This window comes from Coptis chinensis, chromosome 3 (genome assembly GCF_015680905.1).
Source record: "Coptis chinensis isolate HL-2020 chromosome 3, ASM1568090v1, whole genome shotgun sequence".
In the NCBI taxonomy this organism is placed as follows: Eukaryota; Viridiplantae; Streptophyta; class Magnoliopsida; order Ranunculales; family Ranunculaceae; genus Coptis; species Coptis chinensis.
Genome location: NC_141458.1, coordinates 76,923,861 through 76,942,139, shown reverse-complemented (window position 1 = coordinate 76,942,139; position 18,279 = coordinate 76,923,861). Strand labels below are relative to the sequence as shown.

Below are 18,279 nucleotides of genomic sequence, written 5' to 3'. Positions count from 1 at the left end.
TGACACCATGGAAGTCTACATAGACGACATGGTCATCAAAAGTAAGAAAGTTGGAGATCACTTAGATCATCTCACATAAGCGTTCTCCAGACTGCGGCGAACTCAGATGAAACTTAACCCCGAGAAATGCCTCTTTGGAGCGTCCTCTGGGAAATTTCTGGGGTATCAAGTCTTACAACGTGGGATAGAAGCTAACCCAGATCAGATTCGAGCGTTCTTGGACATGCCCGACCCAAAAACAAAGAAGCAGATACAGAAACTGTCAGGAATGGTGGCAACTCTAAAACCGATTCATATCAAGAGCATCAGACAAATGCCGACTTTTCTTGCAAATTCTCAAGATGGGTGAACAGTTCTCATGGAACAAACTAACAATGTCACCAAGCGTTCTCTACTCTCAAGGACTATTTGTCAACACCACCTGTGCTGGCAAAACCGATTGATGGTGACACGTTGGGGCTATACTTAGCTATGTTTGACTTCGCTATCAGTTCAGTTCTCTTCAAAGAGGAACAGAATGCAGAGAAACCAATCTACTTCACAAGCAAGACATTGTTGCCAGCTGAAAAGAACTACTCCCACATTAAAAAGCAAGACTGGCATTACTTTACTCAGCAAGAAAGTTCTGGCCATTGTGACGCCCCGAGACCCAACACACACATCCCGAGGACGAGGAGTGAATCTCGAGGTTGACACCCATCCCAATTCTACTGAAATTTCAGCAAAATTTCCTTTGTTTAATCGACATTCGTAAACCCTAAAACCTGTCATAACCTGGAAATCCTAAACTACAACCTTCCAACAACCATATATATACAAACCAACCTTCTAAATAACATTATATACATCCACCCACTGTTTAAGTGTAACTGCTACTCAAATACATCAAGTATTACATCAAAATGAGCTTAAGCTCTCTCTATATATATAACAAAATGACTAGACTATCTCTATACAACCCAAAATACTGAACTTGACTCTGTCCTCGCTAAGCATAAGGGAATCCTCCCAAATCCCCATAACCATCATCGCTGGTTAGAAAAAGCCTCCTCCTCCGAAGAATCGCTCGTGCGAAATGTTAAGTAGGATGAGCAACAACTATGCCCAAGAGAAACGACATAACCAATAAATAGTCTACTTATAGAAAACATTTAAAACATGCGGGGTTTCTATAATAGTATTCAAATATTGTGACTATGTATATATACATCACTAACTAGCGTAAATCATCTCAACATGCTTCATTGATATACAAAATAGAGTTTTTCACAATCATCATACAACTATTGTGGGTCACGATCCTATTAGAATGGTGAGGGTACGACCGGTACTCGGCCCGGTCCGCGAGGCAAATCTCGGTTCAAGATTTTTTCGGTGTGAACCATGCACCGTTGTTTTCCGATTTTACCTACAGGAGCTGAAATGCCGTTGTTGGTTTGTACACACAAAATCCCCAAAGCTTTTAGGGCTCGGGTGGGCCCTCGGACCACGACCCCCATACGGGCCGTCACCTAACTTACGGTGGTCAACCGCTCGACGACCGCAGACTTTCAGATCCTCGACACATCCAGAGTGGAGTAAACTCTCACCCAAGGCCTAAACCTCATCAAGGTAACATGTAACCCCACACAAGCTAATCACCATACAAAAAGCGACACGCATAAACATGGTTATCTAGAAAAGGAATTCCCGACTACATCCAAGGATGCATCCCTTTAAAAGGTGGCCCACCACCTCGAAAGGTGTACACCACGCTTGGAATCCTAGAGCTAACCGCCACTCCGAAATTGCGACAACGGTTCCTTCTTTATAGAATTCACCATTTCTTTTCTAAAAATCCCTCGTGATAAGCATAGTAATATCTATATATATACTTTGATTACCATTGTTTTCAAATACTCTAGTTACATATTTAGTTTTTCTTTTAAAACCGTTGATCCCAGATGTGTGAGTTTCGGATTTCCCCGATCATCACATACAACCTATGACTCCCAAACGGGCGGTCATAGTAAATGATAACCAATGATTCCCAAACGGCTAATCATCGTAAATAACAACGAAAACCCTATCCCGAGGACAATCGAAACCTCACATATTTACAAACAACCGGGTAATCCTTACCCGCGTTACAAAATCCATCTCTGCGATCTCATTCTGAGAGACAAGAGACGAGAACCCTTCCCAAAACCAGTTTTTACTCTTTTAACAAAGAAAACAAATCCCCTACCCGATTTTACAAAACCCATTTCACACCTAAAGCTATCTATATATCTAGTTTATAGCGAGGAAATATCAAAAACATGAATATCATATATACATGCATGGTTGATCGCGAACTATCTATTTCCAATTTAAACAATTCAAATCATGCATGAAAATAAGCATGTTATATATTGGTATGTAGGTTCCTACCTTAGCAAGCTCCTTCTCCTCAAGCCGACTTAACCAAATCGAGCCCGCTTAACCGAATCAACTTCGAATTCACTCCTATAAACAAATATATACATATATCGCCGGTTGTTAGAATTGATCGAACAACGAGGAATTCTTAACTAGTGTAAGCCGAGAAGAAATCTCGACGTTAAGAATTGGGTTTCGGATAAATTTTCATATAACTACCGTTAACAGAGCTACAGGCCATTTCTGGCATTGTTACTTTGACGCTCTCTACAGCTATTTCGGGCCATGGCAGGCCCTCATATCGACGCCAATCCTATCACATCCACTACATCAGAAAAGGCCAAAAACGACGGAAATTGCCGTCCTAAATCGAGATTTACGACGAGAAATGGTGTCCCAGAGTTCGTAGCAAATAGCCCTGTCGTTAATATTAACGACGGAAAAATGCGTGGTAAAGCGAATTAGAAATGCGACGGGTGTGCGACACTTAAAGCCGTCGTTAATTAAAGGACATTCAAAACCGTCGCAAATTTCCTTTTTGCTAGAACTACATATTTTCAAATCTAGAACGTACTGAACCGTCGTAAATTTTCGTCCAAATAACGATAGTATTCCCCGTCGTATTTGTTTAAAGTAATTTTTTTTAAATAATTAATTTTTTTGGTAGAACCTATTTTTTCCCGACACTGCTACTAATACTACATGATTCTCATATCATAAAATCAATTACGCAAACATACTAAAACAACACATTTCAAATTTTGATATATTATATATTGGTTTTCCAAAATTTACAATGTTTACAAACTGTTGATTGCCAATAAATAACTAGGCTTTTAAAGTACACACGGCATAATAAGAACATAATGGAGGAAAAAAAATTGTGCTTTGAAATTCCTATCTTCATCACCTTTATGCAATTTGGTCTTTCATTGAGTCACACAACCTTTCATGACTAAACAATCTCAAGAGCATCAGAAGTTCTATTTGATAAAAGAGAAACCTAAGATCCGTCTCCGTCCTCTTTAGAAGTTGGTAATGGAGTTACACTACGGCGGCGAGCACCCATGCAGGACTACAGCGATAGAGATGACGGGGTCCTGACAACACCTGGAAGTACCCAACATATAATCATAATGACAACATGAAAAACAAAGTTCATACTTTAGATCCAAGTTAAACCTAATAATAATAACAAACAAGAAGCCTGCATCAGGCATCAGGCATCAGGACAAGAAAGACATAGCGACTTATATGACGTAGCAAAAAAAAATTGTTTCGCTTAAATAATATCTGAGAAACATTGACACATGTGTGTGTTGGTTTCTGACATAGCGACTTATATGACGTAGGACATAGCTAGGTAAAAAAATATTTCAATTCTCTAGTTACACATATATTTCTTGGGGTTAAAACCTTATAAAGCGCCTCCTTACAAGGAAATCAATGCTAGGAGCATCTCATGGAATTGTGACTATGTTAATAGGGAGTATTCTTAGTCTATCAGGGTAACCACAATTAGAAATTTTATGCATCAATGTGTTTGTATCCACACGGATATGCGGATACTTATCTTATTGGGTACAGATTAGCATTTGTTTTGGACACAACACAAACCTTTCCCTACTAGAAAGATTTTTTTTTTCTGCAAATCAATTCATTACTGAGGCTTTCAAAATATGAAGTGTCCATGTCACATAGCTTAATGTGCTACTAAAGTACCAAAGAGAAAGGCCAAACCACCAAGGCAATGCCTTGCAATTTATCCTCTCTGCAGCCTAATACTTGTTCGGCAAAGACAATATTATTTCCTCAAATTCTAACAGAAGCATATGAAGTTTGTAACATCAATTGTTCGAAAGAATCATTTAGCACAATAAACCACATCCCTAGCTGCTTAAAAGCAGACACAAGTTCTCAAAGTTGCTACAAAATTACCTGAGTACTACTGGAGACATGGATGCTATGAGCTTATTAACAGTTCACAGTAGTCACATCAAATACCAGTCAACTTATTTTATAGAGACATACCAGGAGCAAACGTGAAGCAAGTGGTTGAAGAAAATTCTTTCCGTTCTATAAGTTTATAAGTTAATAGTGCAGCAGTCCCACCCCATTTTGGATCTTCATTAGTATCTTTGTCAGCCTCGACCAATGGCGCTGCAAAGGACAAAAATAAATAAATACCTACATAAATAAATCTATAAAGCTCAATGCATAATAAAACTATTGAGTACATAGGTAGCACATATAATTAAACTACTTGAATGATGTAGAGTTTCAAGATAATCAAATCAGAACAACCACGCTTACGTGTTGTATTGGTTGGAAAAATTCCCCTCAAAACCAAGGAAATCCAATCTGGGATTACTAGTTATTCAATATAGTGTCTCTTTCCATGTGAAGAGACACTACACTAGAGAATCACTTGTAGCATAAGCATTCACAAATCTGCCTCCTACCATCTGCCAAAAACATGTATAACCAAAGCAGCAAAAGCAAAAGAAAAGGAAATCAGCTCAACCAATTGCTTTCCAAATATTAGGGCGGCAAAGAAGCAAAGAGACTTGCTTTCCAGCGTAGCAACAAGGCTTAAATTAATAATATACCGGTAGTACTAGAATTAAAATCTGATAAATAGAGGCAAAATCTCGACATGAGCCTCAAGACGTGCTGCCTGCATTTCCAACCTAGCAGCAACGTTCTCCGCATTTCTCCTAATTAACTGACCAGCCCCACCAATAGCATCTTCACCATTTCCAATATCAGCATTAACCCTATTATTTGCTGCCGCAGCCTTCTCGCAGCAAGTACCCTTCATCTTCTCTCACCATCCCCCCCACCTAGCTCTAAGTAAATGTCTAAAATAATCCCTCAAAGAAGTAGCTACAAGAAAAATAAAAACAATACTAGCGACACAGAAAACCCATGCAAACAATGAGTAAGAATCACAGTAGTAGATATATGTCTCAAAACAACTTATGAGCTTCACCAAAACTCCGCATCGAAAAGCCAAACGCCATATCCAAAATGTAATAAATGGTATAATCAGAAGCCAGACAGATAGCACAAAACCAAGACGCAAGAAGAACTGCAAAACATGACAAGCTTTCATCCCAATTCCAAACACAAATCGCACGGCTTGTTAGAACTTAGAAGTCACCCTTTTTTTATCTCTTCTGTTTCCACTAGGGTTTCTAACTGGGTATAATGAGCGTGAGAATGAAAAACAGTGAGTGCAAGAATGGAAAACTACCCCGCGACGAGTTCTTGAAATGGAAAGATCTAGATTGTTTTAACTTTTCTACTATGATTTTAGCATGTTGAAGTGGTTGAACTCACACTGTTTTCCATGGACGCCACTAGTAGAAAGTTGGAGGCTACGCCCTCGTGTTCTTAACTCTTAGTTCTTGTCTTCTTTTATTATGTTTTAAACTGTTAATCATGATGATGGGTGGGTTTAGTGATTCGATGTAGTGACTGCCTGCCATGTTCTTCAAGCACTTAATTTGATGGTCATAAACTTTGGTAACTAATCACCAATTTCCCTCCAACAATCTCAATACAACAAACATCAAGTCCCCGGCGGCCAGAGGTCATTGCAAGCTGCCAAAGCCTCATATCTCGCACTATCAGCTGGTCCTAGGCCTAGTCCATGGTAGTATGGTACTACTTAGTGCTGAACATGACTAATTATTGTATGTTTTCTACCTATTAATTTCAATCCAAGTAAATTATTATCAATAGAAATTGTGAGTGTTGCCTTGAAACGTGTGTGAAGCCCAAACTATCTAGTCTGAAATTCAGAATACTCTTTACTCTGCATCTAGCCTAACTGCCTTTTTCTACAGAATAAGCCAGTTTTTATTACTTGAGATGTGGCCACATGCAATATCAAAGATTTGACTAATACATATATGGACCTAATTTTTGACCCCTTCATTGCAAATTTTGACTTTGCACATATGGGATTACTTCTCAGTTGCTCCAAATTGTACAGCTCCTATTTTTGCTATTGTTGATTGTCCAACACTCAATAGGGATGATTTTAAGGACAGGTAAGTATTGAAATTGGAACGGAACTATTGACTGTTCCGGTCACGGGTCATTTCGTTCAAAACCAATGGAATCCAGGACAACATGAGAACCAAGTGACCAACCTATGTAGTGTATTACCGTAATCAATGGAAGTGTAAAGAATTTTGCCAAGTAGTCTTTGGCTCTTCATGAGGGTACATTTCATATACTACAAATTTTCGATTTTGAAATGTGTATATTGAACCTATCCTGAATATAAAAAAAAATAATATAAGTTATTATGATAAAATTCCAAGTTATGGTCAATTGTGCACAGTTCATATCCAACTAACAATTACTTTTGCACCATTGTTCGGCCATTTTTTTCCGTGAATAAGATGGATAGCGGGTTAGGTCTGATCAGATCATGCTGCACGTACTGATGAAGTTATTCTCCTCAGGCAGAGCTTTTACTGACCATGATGGGCATTTTTAAGATTTATGCACTTCATTTAAAGTTGGCACACAAAACATTTATTTTACTTAGAAGAAACAGTAACAACTATAGACAACAGATTCACATGGTGACATAGGTGCAACAGTTGGAATTAGTAAGGGAGTTAAAGGGTGATCAGGTGATGGAAACTTACAACCACCAGATGGCTACCCACACTGCAAGTACAAGACTCATTCATGGATGCGTTTCTTATATCACCTCTGCATACTGAACTAAGAAACCAAAGACGTACACATATGGAGAGAAGTGGCGTAAGAGTTCCAACTGAACTGCTAGTACTGTTAAGCATTAAAAAACTTAGGCTGAAACTCAGTTACGGATATCACCCGATTGACCAATCAAGAGTTCGGATAGCAAGAGAATCTAATCTAATTTTATGCCACATTGAGTGTAAGAGATACTAAGAAACCAAATCACGTTTGATGTCTTAAACGATATGTGCAGTGGCTTATCAAAATGGCTTATCAAAAGAAACCGAATCTAATAAGAAATTTTATCAATGTGAAAGAATAAAGCAAAGAACAAGAGTTAAAAAACAGATGGAAGGGTGCACCTAATTAGTATCTTTCAATCCTTCCCCAGCCCCAAAAACTGCATCCTGGTTGTCTTTCCTACTTGAAAAGACTGAAATGCTATCATAAGCAAAGTCCAAGTCATCCCCCTGAAAAGTTTAAAGATGTCACAGGTGTGAATGGAACTAATAGGCTACCTAAACACGACAAAAATAAATCAAAAGGAAAACAAATGCAGTACATAAAATGAGCAAATGTATAACTAAATGAAGAATACAAAGCAGATCATTTAAAGGCAACCACTCACATTAAAAAGTGTATAAGCTAGCATGTCACCTAGATAGAGAATAATACCAGCAGTAACAAGAAGTGCTTCACCTACGATGAAGAACCAAGTGTTATATTAGACACAGGAGAAGAACAATAACCTAGTATGTGTTCTATCTACCATATAACATGTGCCAAGAACAACCCCTACTTTGTCCCTTTCATACATGCTTAATCTTTAAACAAATTCAACGGTAAAGAAAATCTCATTTAGTAATGAAATGTGTTGCTAACTTGCACGTTAACCTTTCTACTCGCACGAGACCCGTTTGGTATCCCATGATACATAACGCCCGTAATATTTTAACTAGCCTCTACCTACTGACGATGAGAGCACCACATATGGCATTATGCAGCATTATGCAGATCCAACATTCTAAGATCACTATTTCGCATGCATAGTATTAGATTATATTTCTCATTCTAGTTTGTATCATATGCTCAGTATGCCACACCCTTTATACCCAACCATTTATATCATCTTAAAACTTATAGCAATCATTCTTAAAACTCAGATTTAACTATATACCTAAGTTTCTAACCTTAGACTCCCAACATAAACAGCTTAAACTTTCAGCAAATTGCAAATGCTGTCTTAGAACTACATGATATTAGATTTTTTCTAACTTTATAGTAGAGAAACTATTCAAAATCAGTCTATATAATGCTTCTCTACAACCCCAATCTTTGGTAACGTACATCTAAACATTGTCTAGCTATGATTCTCGGGCACATCGAATCCGGTGCGCGTACTAAGATCATTTAATCCGGTGCGCGTACTAACATAAAAATCATGTCTTTACCTTCTAGCAGGAAGTAGATCAACAGTAGGAGAATAAGAATTAAACTTCGCAGATTTCAGAGCCTCAACAATGGCATCTTTAGCAACTTCACTAGTTCTAAACCATGCAAACACAGAAGGGTCACCATGACCCAATGATATTGGTTTTTTAGCTTCAACAAAGTTTCAAACTTTGCAACCAGGAAAAAAAAATCTACTTGTAAGTAAGCTTGTTTCATCCATTATTAATTTTAAGGAAAAAATAGGGTTCATTTGCGTAAAGAAGTAGGTAGTACATATACTTACAAAACCACACACAATTCAATCCACCCAGAAAATAAATAATAATCAACTAAATATTATAACAAAGAGATTGGTTTTTGCATTTTAAATAATGAAGAAACATAAGAAATTGAGCAAATTATTTTTAAAAAAAATAATTGTGAAACCCCATATCGGAAATTGGGGGTTCAAAAATTACGACATTAAACAAAATTGAATCTTGTTGAAAGAGAGAGGGAGATGGGGTTACCAAAGCTCCAGAGAGATGGCTCTAGTTATTGCCTATCTTGAGAGAGAGAGAGAGAGATAAAGGGCTCTTATTATTGCATTTTAGGCTTGGGTTTAGTGCAAATATTGGGCAGTCTTGTTAAATAACAAGGGGGAAACCAACTACGACGGTTTGTGAAAAGTTAACAGACGCCTTGTCTCGTCCTTAATCTTGGACAAAAAGCGAAGTCGTTTTGCCAACTCAAGAAACCAATACGACGGGAAAAAAAGGTTTAAGACGGTATTGCTTGTTCTTTATTGGAGACGGGGAAAATAGTCCTAAGAGTGCGTCCTTTTTCACTGATTCTGGTGTAGTGATCCCAATTCCAAGTCCAAATTTCAACTACAACCAATCCCACGCCCCTCGATTCATATTAAATCTAACAATAATATCGGGGGTGTTCCTTATCCCTCACTTATTACTCATTCAAGTCTTAAACAGTTATAAATCAACATGAATTGCTCGAAATTGAAGTGAATAACCAAAATTCTTACCAAGTCAGCAACCAAAATCGCTCCTCTAGCTTTCTTCTCTATCGGTTTCACTCCATTCTAGCTTCTCCAACTGCTACTGCCGAAATACCACACACCCCGTTCAATATTTTCATCAATACATCACAAGTTATCGACATCGAGTTTAAACTATTTAATTGAGGCGAAAATAACTCACCTTTCACTTCGATTTCGCTTGGTACGCTCGAATTTCAAGGAGATTTCGAATTCTCCCACTTCAGTTTAGTGTTTCTAGGTTTGAGTGTGAAGAATTGAGGGTTGAATCGATGGAACTGGGGAGAATTTAGGTTTCTCTCTCCTAGGGTTTAAGAGGTGCGAAATTGGGGAAGAAGAAGAAGTTGGGTGCGATTTTGGTTTGGGCCGATTTTTGGTTTTTCCTGTTTCGCGATTTCGTTCTATTTGGGCCGATATATTTAGGCCCAAACCCAATATATTCCCATTAAGCTTAAGGTCCTAATACTCCTAACCACTAACTCATTTGACGTCGCGTCGTAATTATTTTTCCGGCCCATCCCGCTAAATTTAATCTTCTATATTCTATCTCACCACAGGCTATAACAATAACCCACTCATACGTGTAAGCTGTTAACTCGTGTCAGCTTCGAACGCAGAAAACCACTAACCGACATTTTTGGTCAAATTTTCGTATAAGATTTGCTTATCTAACGTGGCTTAGGAGTCGGAGTTAAGTTTCCTTAAGTTACGTACGTTTGAAATATAAACCCGACGACCAATCTACATAATGACCCTAGATTTGATACAAAATTTACAAAAATACCCTTAATAATAATTCAGGACTTTACAGCCATACTTTCAAGAACATCCAATCAAAGTGCTCACCGACCTCCCGCTAAAGAAGATCCTTCTTAAAGCCAACAAAACAACTCGCATGACAATATGGATAGAAGAACTCGGTGAACACCACATTGAGCAAGTGAGCGTAGATCGAGGGATCCTTAGTGCTTAAGTAATAGCGTTCTGCTCGAGTGAGCGTAGGTCGAGGGACCCTTAGTGCTTAAGTAAGCGTTTTGCTCGAGTAAGCATAGGTCACGGGACCATTTAGCGCTTATGTAAGCGTTCTGCTCCAGTGAGCATAAGTCGAGGGACCCTTAGTGCTTTAAGAAAGCGTTCTGCTCACTCGAGCGTAGGTTTAGGGACTCTTGACCTATGCTCACTCGAGCATAACACTCACTCGACCACTACGGGTCCCTAGACCTATGCACACTAAAGCAACACACTCACTCGAATAACACACTCAATCGAGCTCCAAGGCTCCATCGAGCTACATGTTAGAAGCCTCCAAATTGTACCACTTAGTACACATACAGGTGGAAAGCGCAATGCTTTTGCCAAAAAAGCACGAGGTAGTTTTTGAATTCAAATGAGACATATTTGTGCTGGTCACGTGTTCTCTTCTGTCTATTTTCAAGTCCCTTCAATTCTCTCATAGACTTCAAAATAGGGGGCTGTGTGAGTACCTAATATTCATGTCCAATGAATATCAGACACGTGTCCATCACCAAAGACAATTAACTCCTACTAAACGAACTAGTGTCACCATCTCCAGCACGCTAGAATAAGCGACCTGAGCCATAGCTGACCAGAACATTACATTACACTTAGTTCGTGGTCAACCAGGCAACCCAAGAGACAAGTCACCTTTGGTTACACATGTGCTCTAAAGATCATTAATGAATGGAGCACCAAAAGTGGATCTCATTCAATAGGCAATGAATGGAGCACTAAAGATAGGAAGATATAAAAACAAGGTGGTGACCAAACAAGAGGAGGAGCCATCTTCTCCATTGCCCATCGATCATTCAATCACATAATTCTAACAATGAACTACGTTCGACTTGATTACAGTTCATCATATAACTGAATATGTAGGCAGTTCGATCATTCGAACTCAGTCACAACATCATTCTCCCCAAATTTCATACACACGTAGGTTCGCCCAATTAGAACCTTTACATTACCCTATAACAAAGAGTTCTTGGAAAGTTGAGAACTTGAGATTGTAAAAAAAAATTCTCCATGCTACCAGTGTAAATCTCATTTACATATTTCAAAGTAAGGGAGTATCTATAACACCCCGTGTTTTATTTCTTTTATTTTCCTAATAATATTAATATTTATAATAATAATAATGTAAATAAATAACATAGATAAGATATCCCGTAGTTTTTGGATAAAAGCCCGTAAGTAAGTAGATAGGTTTAAAACCCTTATTTTCGGGGAGGTTTTAAAAACTAGAAAATAGGGGTTTCTCACGTAGAGTTTTTTTGGGAAAAACAAAACGAGAGTTTTAGAAAAAAAAGTGAGAGTTTTACTGAGAGAAAAAAAGGGGGGTTTGAACAAGAAAGATCGGTTTAAGCCACCGGACGAATGACTTCGGGGGTTTTCTGCTTAAGGAAAGCTTTTCGGTTTATAACAGTGAGTAGTATGAAGTTTTTTTTTGTTATATGTGTTTATGCTATTCATCCCAGTAATACTGTTTTCCAGAATTGAAATAGTGTAAACCTCTTTAATGGTGTGGACTGAGTTATACGAATGTCACAGTGCTGTAAAACTCTATTAAGGTGCCGACTCTGTTAATGGTGCAGACTATGATAGATATTTTTTTTTTCAACAATACAGTAAATAAAACTATGACGAGTTTAGCATTGAGATATCGAAGACTCGACACCGGTGGTTAAGGGCGTAAACCTCAGAACCCAAAACGCCCTTTTCTTGTTTTTCATTAGAGTTCGGTCTGTATAGTTTTACTGAACTTTTCTGTTGTTGGGTTGGTATATGTTGTGGAATGGTGAAACTGTGTGTGGTGAAGTATTTAGATTTGTTTGAGAGTGGGAGTGTCGTGAAGCCTTGAAACAGCCATTAATGGCGTTCGACCAAGACCCAAACCATTCCAATTATTTTATGTGTTGTGTGAATGTTTTGTTGTTTGGATTTTGTCGGGTTTGATTGTTTTGTTATGAGGTTTTGTTAATGGTTGTTTGGGTGCTGGAGAGGGGACGATTGGAGCTCTGTAGAGCATCAATGGTGTCGATTTGGATTTATGCAGTATGATGAAATTGTGAATTGTTAGTATAGATAGGTAGGGGTTTGACAAAGGATGCAAACCGCTGGGTTCCTTTTGTTTAGAGGTGGCCGGTGGTGGCTGTTATGGTGGTCGGTGGTGGCTGGAGAAAAGGAGTGAAGAAGATGAATAGTACATCACGATTTGGGCTTGGGCCAAATCGTGATGGGCTTATATGTTTTGTTTGGTTTTAAATTTTTGGACTTCACTTTAGACTATAGGCCTTAGGATTTGGGCTTTTGGGTTTTTGGAGTTTAGGCTAGGTTGACCAATATTGACTGTTGACCAGAGTGGACTTTGACTTTGACTGTTGACTAGAGTGGACTTTGACTTTGACTATGACCAGGGTTGACTTTGACCAGTTGACCCGAAAATTTGACTTTTTCCTAAAATTATGATTTGGTCTATTAAGATAGGTCTAGGGCTATTAACATACTTGACTTTAGGCTAAGACCTCTATATATACGTGTGTATGTGTATTAACTACTATGTGATTTTGTAGTATTTTATGATATGCAACGTTATGACACTTAGAGATTCATGAAATTAATAATGCGTAAATCAAAAATACATTTATCAAGATACTCCTTTGTTCTCTGAAATGATATATACAATAAAGTTCAATAATGCGTAAACAAATTTACCACCTCTTTTAGAACTCTCCACGTCTCAAGTTTTGGAATTGAGTTTTATGACTGTTGATGTCATAGGTTAGGTGGGCATTTATTGAATGTGCCATAAATGGCCCGTTAGCGTTATATAATGGTATTCATTGAATGTGCCATGAATGACCCGGGTATTCATTGAATGTGCCATGAATGACTTGAGTTTTGTGCCCAAAGAGACTGTGAAATATGAGTATGAAAGCCCAGAGATGGCTATGATATTGTGGTATTCGGTGGGAGAGAGGCACACAGGAATGTGTGATTTGGCAATTGTGTGGAGTGCAAATCGTGGAGTAGGTACTAAAGGGTGGGTGTATAAGAAAAGTAATTGATTAATTGATAAGAGAAATGGATTTGTTTATACGAGTGTGCTTGGGTTTACCTTTGAATACATATAGAATATCTACATATGTTATATATACAAGTTCTAACTTTCTTTTGCAGGAGGGTAGGACTTAATAATATTTTGTGCAGGGACGCGGTCCTACCCTTATACAGCGGCGGACATCGGTAAGTGTAATTCAATTATTTAGATATTAAAAGGAGTTATTAGAATGAGTTAATAAAATGGAAGTTAATAAAATGGAAGTTTTGCTTGGGAAGAAACTATGCCGGTTGAGATGACGGAACTACATGTCTTCCAAGCTGAGAATGATTAGGTTATGATAGATTTAAAATGTTAGTTGGATAAGTAAAGTTTGAAATGTTTATATGTATTTAGTCTACTCATACCAAAGAAATTCAATTTGTCAACCCATGTTTGCTTTGTTTTGGCAACGTGGGTGTGTTCTTGGGAACATAGGTGGAAGGCAAATGGAACCGCGGCATGTGATTGGGATTTGTGCCGAGGAGGTCCGTTAGTTTTCTTTTAGGTCCGATTCTTTGTTGGAAGAATGTAATAACGTAGGTTACATTTTTATATGACATGAGAATAATGATGTTGGAAATTGTTATTCTTAAAGTTTGTTTATGTTTGTATTGGGATGGAAGAAAGTTTTTAATAAAGTGATAGTTGAGGAATTTGGAGTTTATTTGTGGTTAAGTTGATCCTGTTGTGATGTGGGTTTTAGGTTTTGACATGTGTTGTATCCCCCCGTCATAGCCTGGGTTTTTAGACAATTGAATATAGTGATGTTTGAGATATTTATATTTCAAATATTCATTATTTTAATTGTTTAGAAATTCGAGCTGTGACAGTATCAATCTCCCATGAAAGTGTTATTGGCGACATTTACTATCAGCTGATCAAATAATATATATATCGTAATAGCTCCACGCCTCCACCAAATCTTACATAGTTATCTATGGAAGTATTGTGTATATGTTATCACTCCAAGTATTGGACAATTATGTGAACGTAACATCTTCTATAACAACTTGTTCTCTGAAACTAATATACCATGTAGCTACACTGTGTAGGTTTTTTTTTGGTAATTGCAATTTATTTATCTTATGTCTCTAAATGTACATATCGCAGTTTTGTCATTAAACAGTAAAGCAGACACAAAAATAGGTGTTGTATTGTGTTTCGACCAAATATGATCAAAACATCAAGTGTTGATAAAATAGACGAAGAACGTAGACAAGTAATTTAGAAAAATGATGGTGATCGGGAGAATGATGAGACTGTACCTTGTGGTTGCCTACGTACCCAAATTATCAATGGGATCAAGTCTCAAGAACGTAGTTCTGAATGAAAAATAGTTTGGTATTTATATAGGTAGAGTAGAGAGTCCTTGTAGCTCAAGTAATCTTGTAGCTTGAGTAATTGTGATAGACTATAACTTTTAACTGATAATTATCTCTTTGATAAGAAATGAATCTGGACATAAATCAATGTACATTAGTGGCAAGCCATGTGGCTAAGGTTCAGCCTTCAACACATGAGTTAATGGGCATGTACATTGATCCATGATATTGCAGATTGAGCTTTAGCCCTGTCGATTAAATGAATAAAATAGAAATCCCTACCAATAGACGTTTGCCACGTAGGTGGGGGTCGAAACACCGCCCCCTCTTTGGCATGTGAACAAAGTTTATATGGCAAAGAAGATAAAAGAAAATCAATGAGCAAAAGTAATGAGAAAAGAATAAATGGAATGAATAACCAGGGAGTGTGTGAAGTTAAACGATATGAAAATGGACTGTCGGAAAAAATTCATGAATTATTGTTAACAAAAAAATGTCAAACTAACTTATATGAGATGCAATGTAGTTAAATGAAAGAAGGCTGAAGTGAGAAGTGAAATGGGCGGCACAGAAAAAATTTCAAAAGAAATTTATGGCAAAAATTGTATCGAAATAATTACGTAATAATAAAATTAATTTATATTAGGATTAGACAGTGGGAGATTTATATTAAGATTAGACAGTTTAAAATTAAAAGTAGCGGCAGTTTAGTAATAATAGGAAGAAAAAGACATTAAAGACGAATTGGATTCGAAAGTGAAGACTTTAGCGACTAAACTTGATACCAACTTCGATTTAGATAAGCGTTCGGATTAGATAAGAGTTCGGAATAGATAAGAGTTTGGATTAGATAAGAATCCAACCAGCAATGTAAAACTAGATCTAAGAAATATTATATAAGTGCTTTATCCTAAACTCCATAATGCAAAAACAAGAGACGGAAAAAAAAAAACTAAGTAGAGAAAGATATACAAGGGTGAGCGATATGGCGGGCAAGGCAAAGATCGCGATGAGGAATCAAGTTTCGAATCGGTGGTTTATGCACAGACAACGAAAAGGAAAATGTTAGTAGAACAATCAGATCGATTGATATTGCCCCAATTGGACTCTTTTCAATCTATTAATACTTTTTGGACTGATTTGAGAAAGTCAGTCACAAAGTCGTATCCTTCCTTGAACTATCAGTGAGTTTGAGTAAAGCTTTAGTGCAAGTTCATTTGAATTTCTTCTCCTTCACCGGCCCTCTTGGGATTTTGTTAAGAACCCTTGAATCCAATTTCTTGTAGAGTTTTCGAATATCCTGAGTTCTTGTTCCAGCAAGATAACCGACTTCGCGCTCATACCTCTTATACAAAGCGGGCAGAGTTCCAATACAGAGGAAGCCAAGACATAGAAGATTCATCATGGTGAAATAGATCCAATTACTGACAACGTCCATAGGAAAACAATTGCCAAGAGGAAAATCTTGAAGTCTGGTCCACATGCTACGTCGTATAGTGTGAAAAAGAATTGATTGAATCTAGTATGGAATTTTCTGATTGAGTTTTGTTCTTAGAACGGATAAACTTCCACTTGACTTGAATGTTTTCGAAAACGTCAATGATCTCTTCACCTTCATCAACCCAAACTGTGAGTCCTTTTTCTCTAGATGATTTGCTTACTATAAGTTTCTCAATAGAAGGGGTGATTTTCGTGCTAAAAAATAATTCTGCAGCTTCGTAAAGTTCGTTACGATTGAGTCCATTGTAGTCCTTGATCGTGATAGTGTGTTCGAAAGAGAATCGAGGGAGTAGCAGGTGTTGAACCTTGGTACGGTACGGAGCCAGACGGGTATGATATCAGTGGGAATCGATCTAACTAATATTAATGTAGTGGCCATTGTGGAAAAAGGCTAGCATAATACAATTCGGTCTGTGAAGGGAATTGTGTGAAAGAAAACATGTTTTATGATGGCTTCTGTTCTGATCTAGTGTCTAGCTTGCTTTTAGTTAATATGATTGTTTACTTGTTGACTTTGGTAGGAAGAACTGATCTGATGAAAAGTTAGTTTTTTTTTTTTTAAATTTGCCGCAGGTAGAAATGACTATTATACGGGGGTAAGATATTGATGAAAAGTCTACGAAGAAAAGTGTCGAGCGGAGAAAATTTTCGCTTAGAAAGACCGTCATGAAGCTGTTGAAATTTGTTGCTTTCGGAAAATTTCTCGTAGAAAGATCGGAACAATGCCTTGGAAAAAATAATGAAGCTGACAAAAAATTTCGCTCAGAAATTTTTTTGGAGAAAGGTTGGCATAATGCCATAGAAAAAATAATGAAGCTGACAAAAAATTTTGCTCGGAAAATTTTTCGGAGAAAGATCGGCACAATGCCTTAGAAAAAATAACAAAGCTGTCGAAAATTTTCGCTCGAAAAATTTCTCGTAGAAAAATTAGCAGAATGCCTTAGAAAAAATAACGAAGCTGACTAAAATTATTGCTAGGAAAATTTATCATAGAAAGATTAGCACAATGCCTTAGAAAAAAATAATGAAACTGACGAAAATTTTCGCTCGGAAATTTTTTCGTAGAAAGATCGACACAATACCTTAGAAAAAATAATGAAGCTAACGGAAAGATTAACTCGGAAAGTTACGCTCAGAAAGTTCGAATTAATGCCTTAGAAAAAATAATGAAGCTGGATAAAGTTTTCGCGAAAACAGTTGACGTAATGTGAATTCTCGCCGCACGGAGAAACGGCAGTATTACGAGCAAATTATATTCATAAAGAGTCGACGGAGAAAAGTTTAGCACAGAAAAATATCAATAAATATCGTAGAAGAATTAAAGAAGCTAACAGAAGTTTCGTTGAGAAAGAGTGGCACAATGCCTTAGAAAAAAGAATGAGTGCAGAAAATAGTTAACCGAAAGCGCTAAGCGAAGCGAATGCAGATTTCGAAGAAGAAAATAAAGATTTAATCGAACAACCGTAAGACAATTGACATAGACAATTGATTAGGTAATTGTGTGAATGTAATATCATAGAGCTAAAACTTCTTTTGATGAAAAATAAAAATAAAAATGGGTTTGCTATTGAATATTGTTGTTGTGTCAGATAACATACCTGCGGAAAACTGACAATGTTGTAGATTTATGTAGTTGAAATGAAATAGAACGAGACGCCCCCAATGCTAACTTTAAGCTTGCAAAATTAGATTGAGTGAAAAAATGCTCAACGCCAGAATCCGACAAA

General features: G+C 37.3%; 1 long non-coding RNA gene across 2 annotated transcripts; it reads right to left on the bottom strand.

Moving 5' to 3' along the window:
• Positions 1-3,152: 3,152 nt before the first annotated feature.
• Positions 3,153-10,001, bottom strand: LOC147510898 (uncharacterized). 2 transcript variants are annotated; one of them, XR_015219107.1, is made up of 6 exons: positions 9,774-10,001; positions 9,599-9,674; positions 7,754-7,824; positions 7,488-7,595; positions 4,432-4,560; positions 3,153-3,510 (listed from the first exon to the last, which is right to left on the bottom strand). It is a non-coding gene; the product is annotated as an uncharacterized LOC147510898 (long non-coding RNA). The 2 variants fall into 2 exon arrangements; XR_015219108.1 differs by lacking the exon at positions 7,754-7,824 and having other exon boundaries at positions 9,774-9,999.
• Between the last annotated feature and the right edge of the window lie 8,278 nt (positions 10,002-18,279).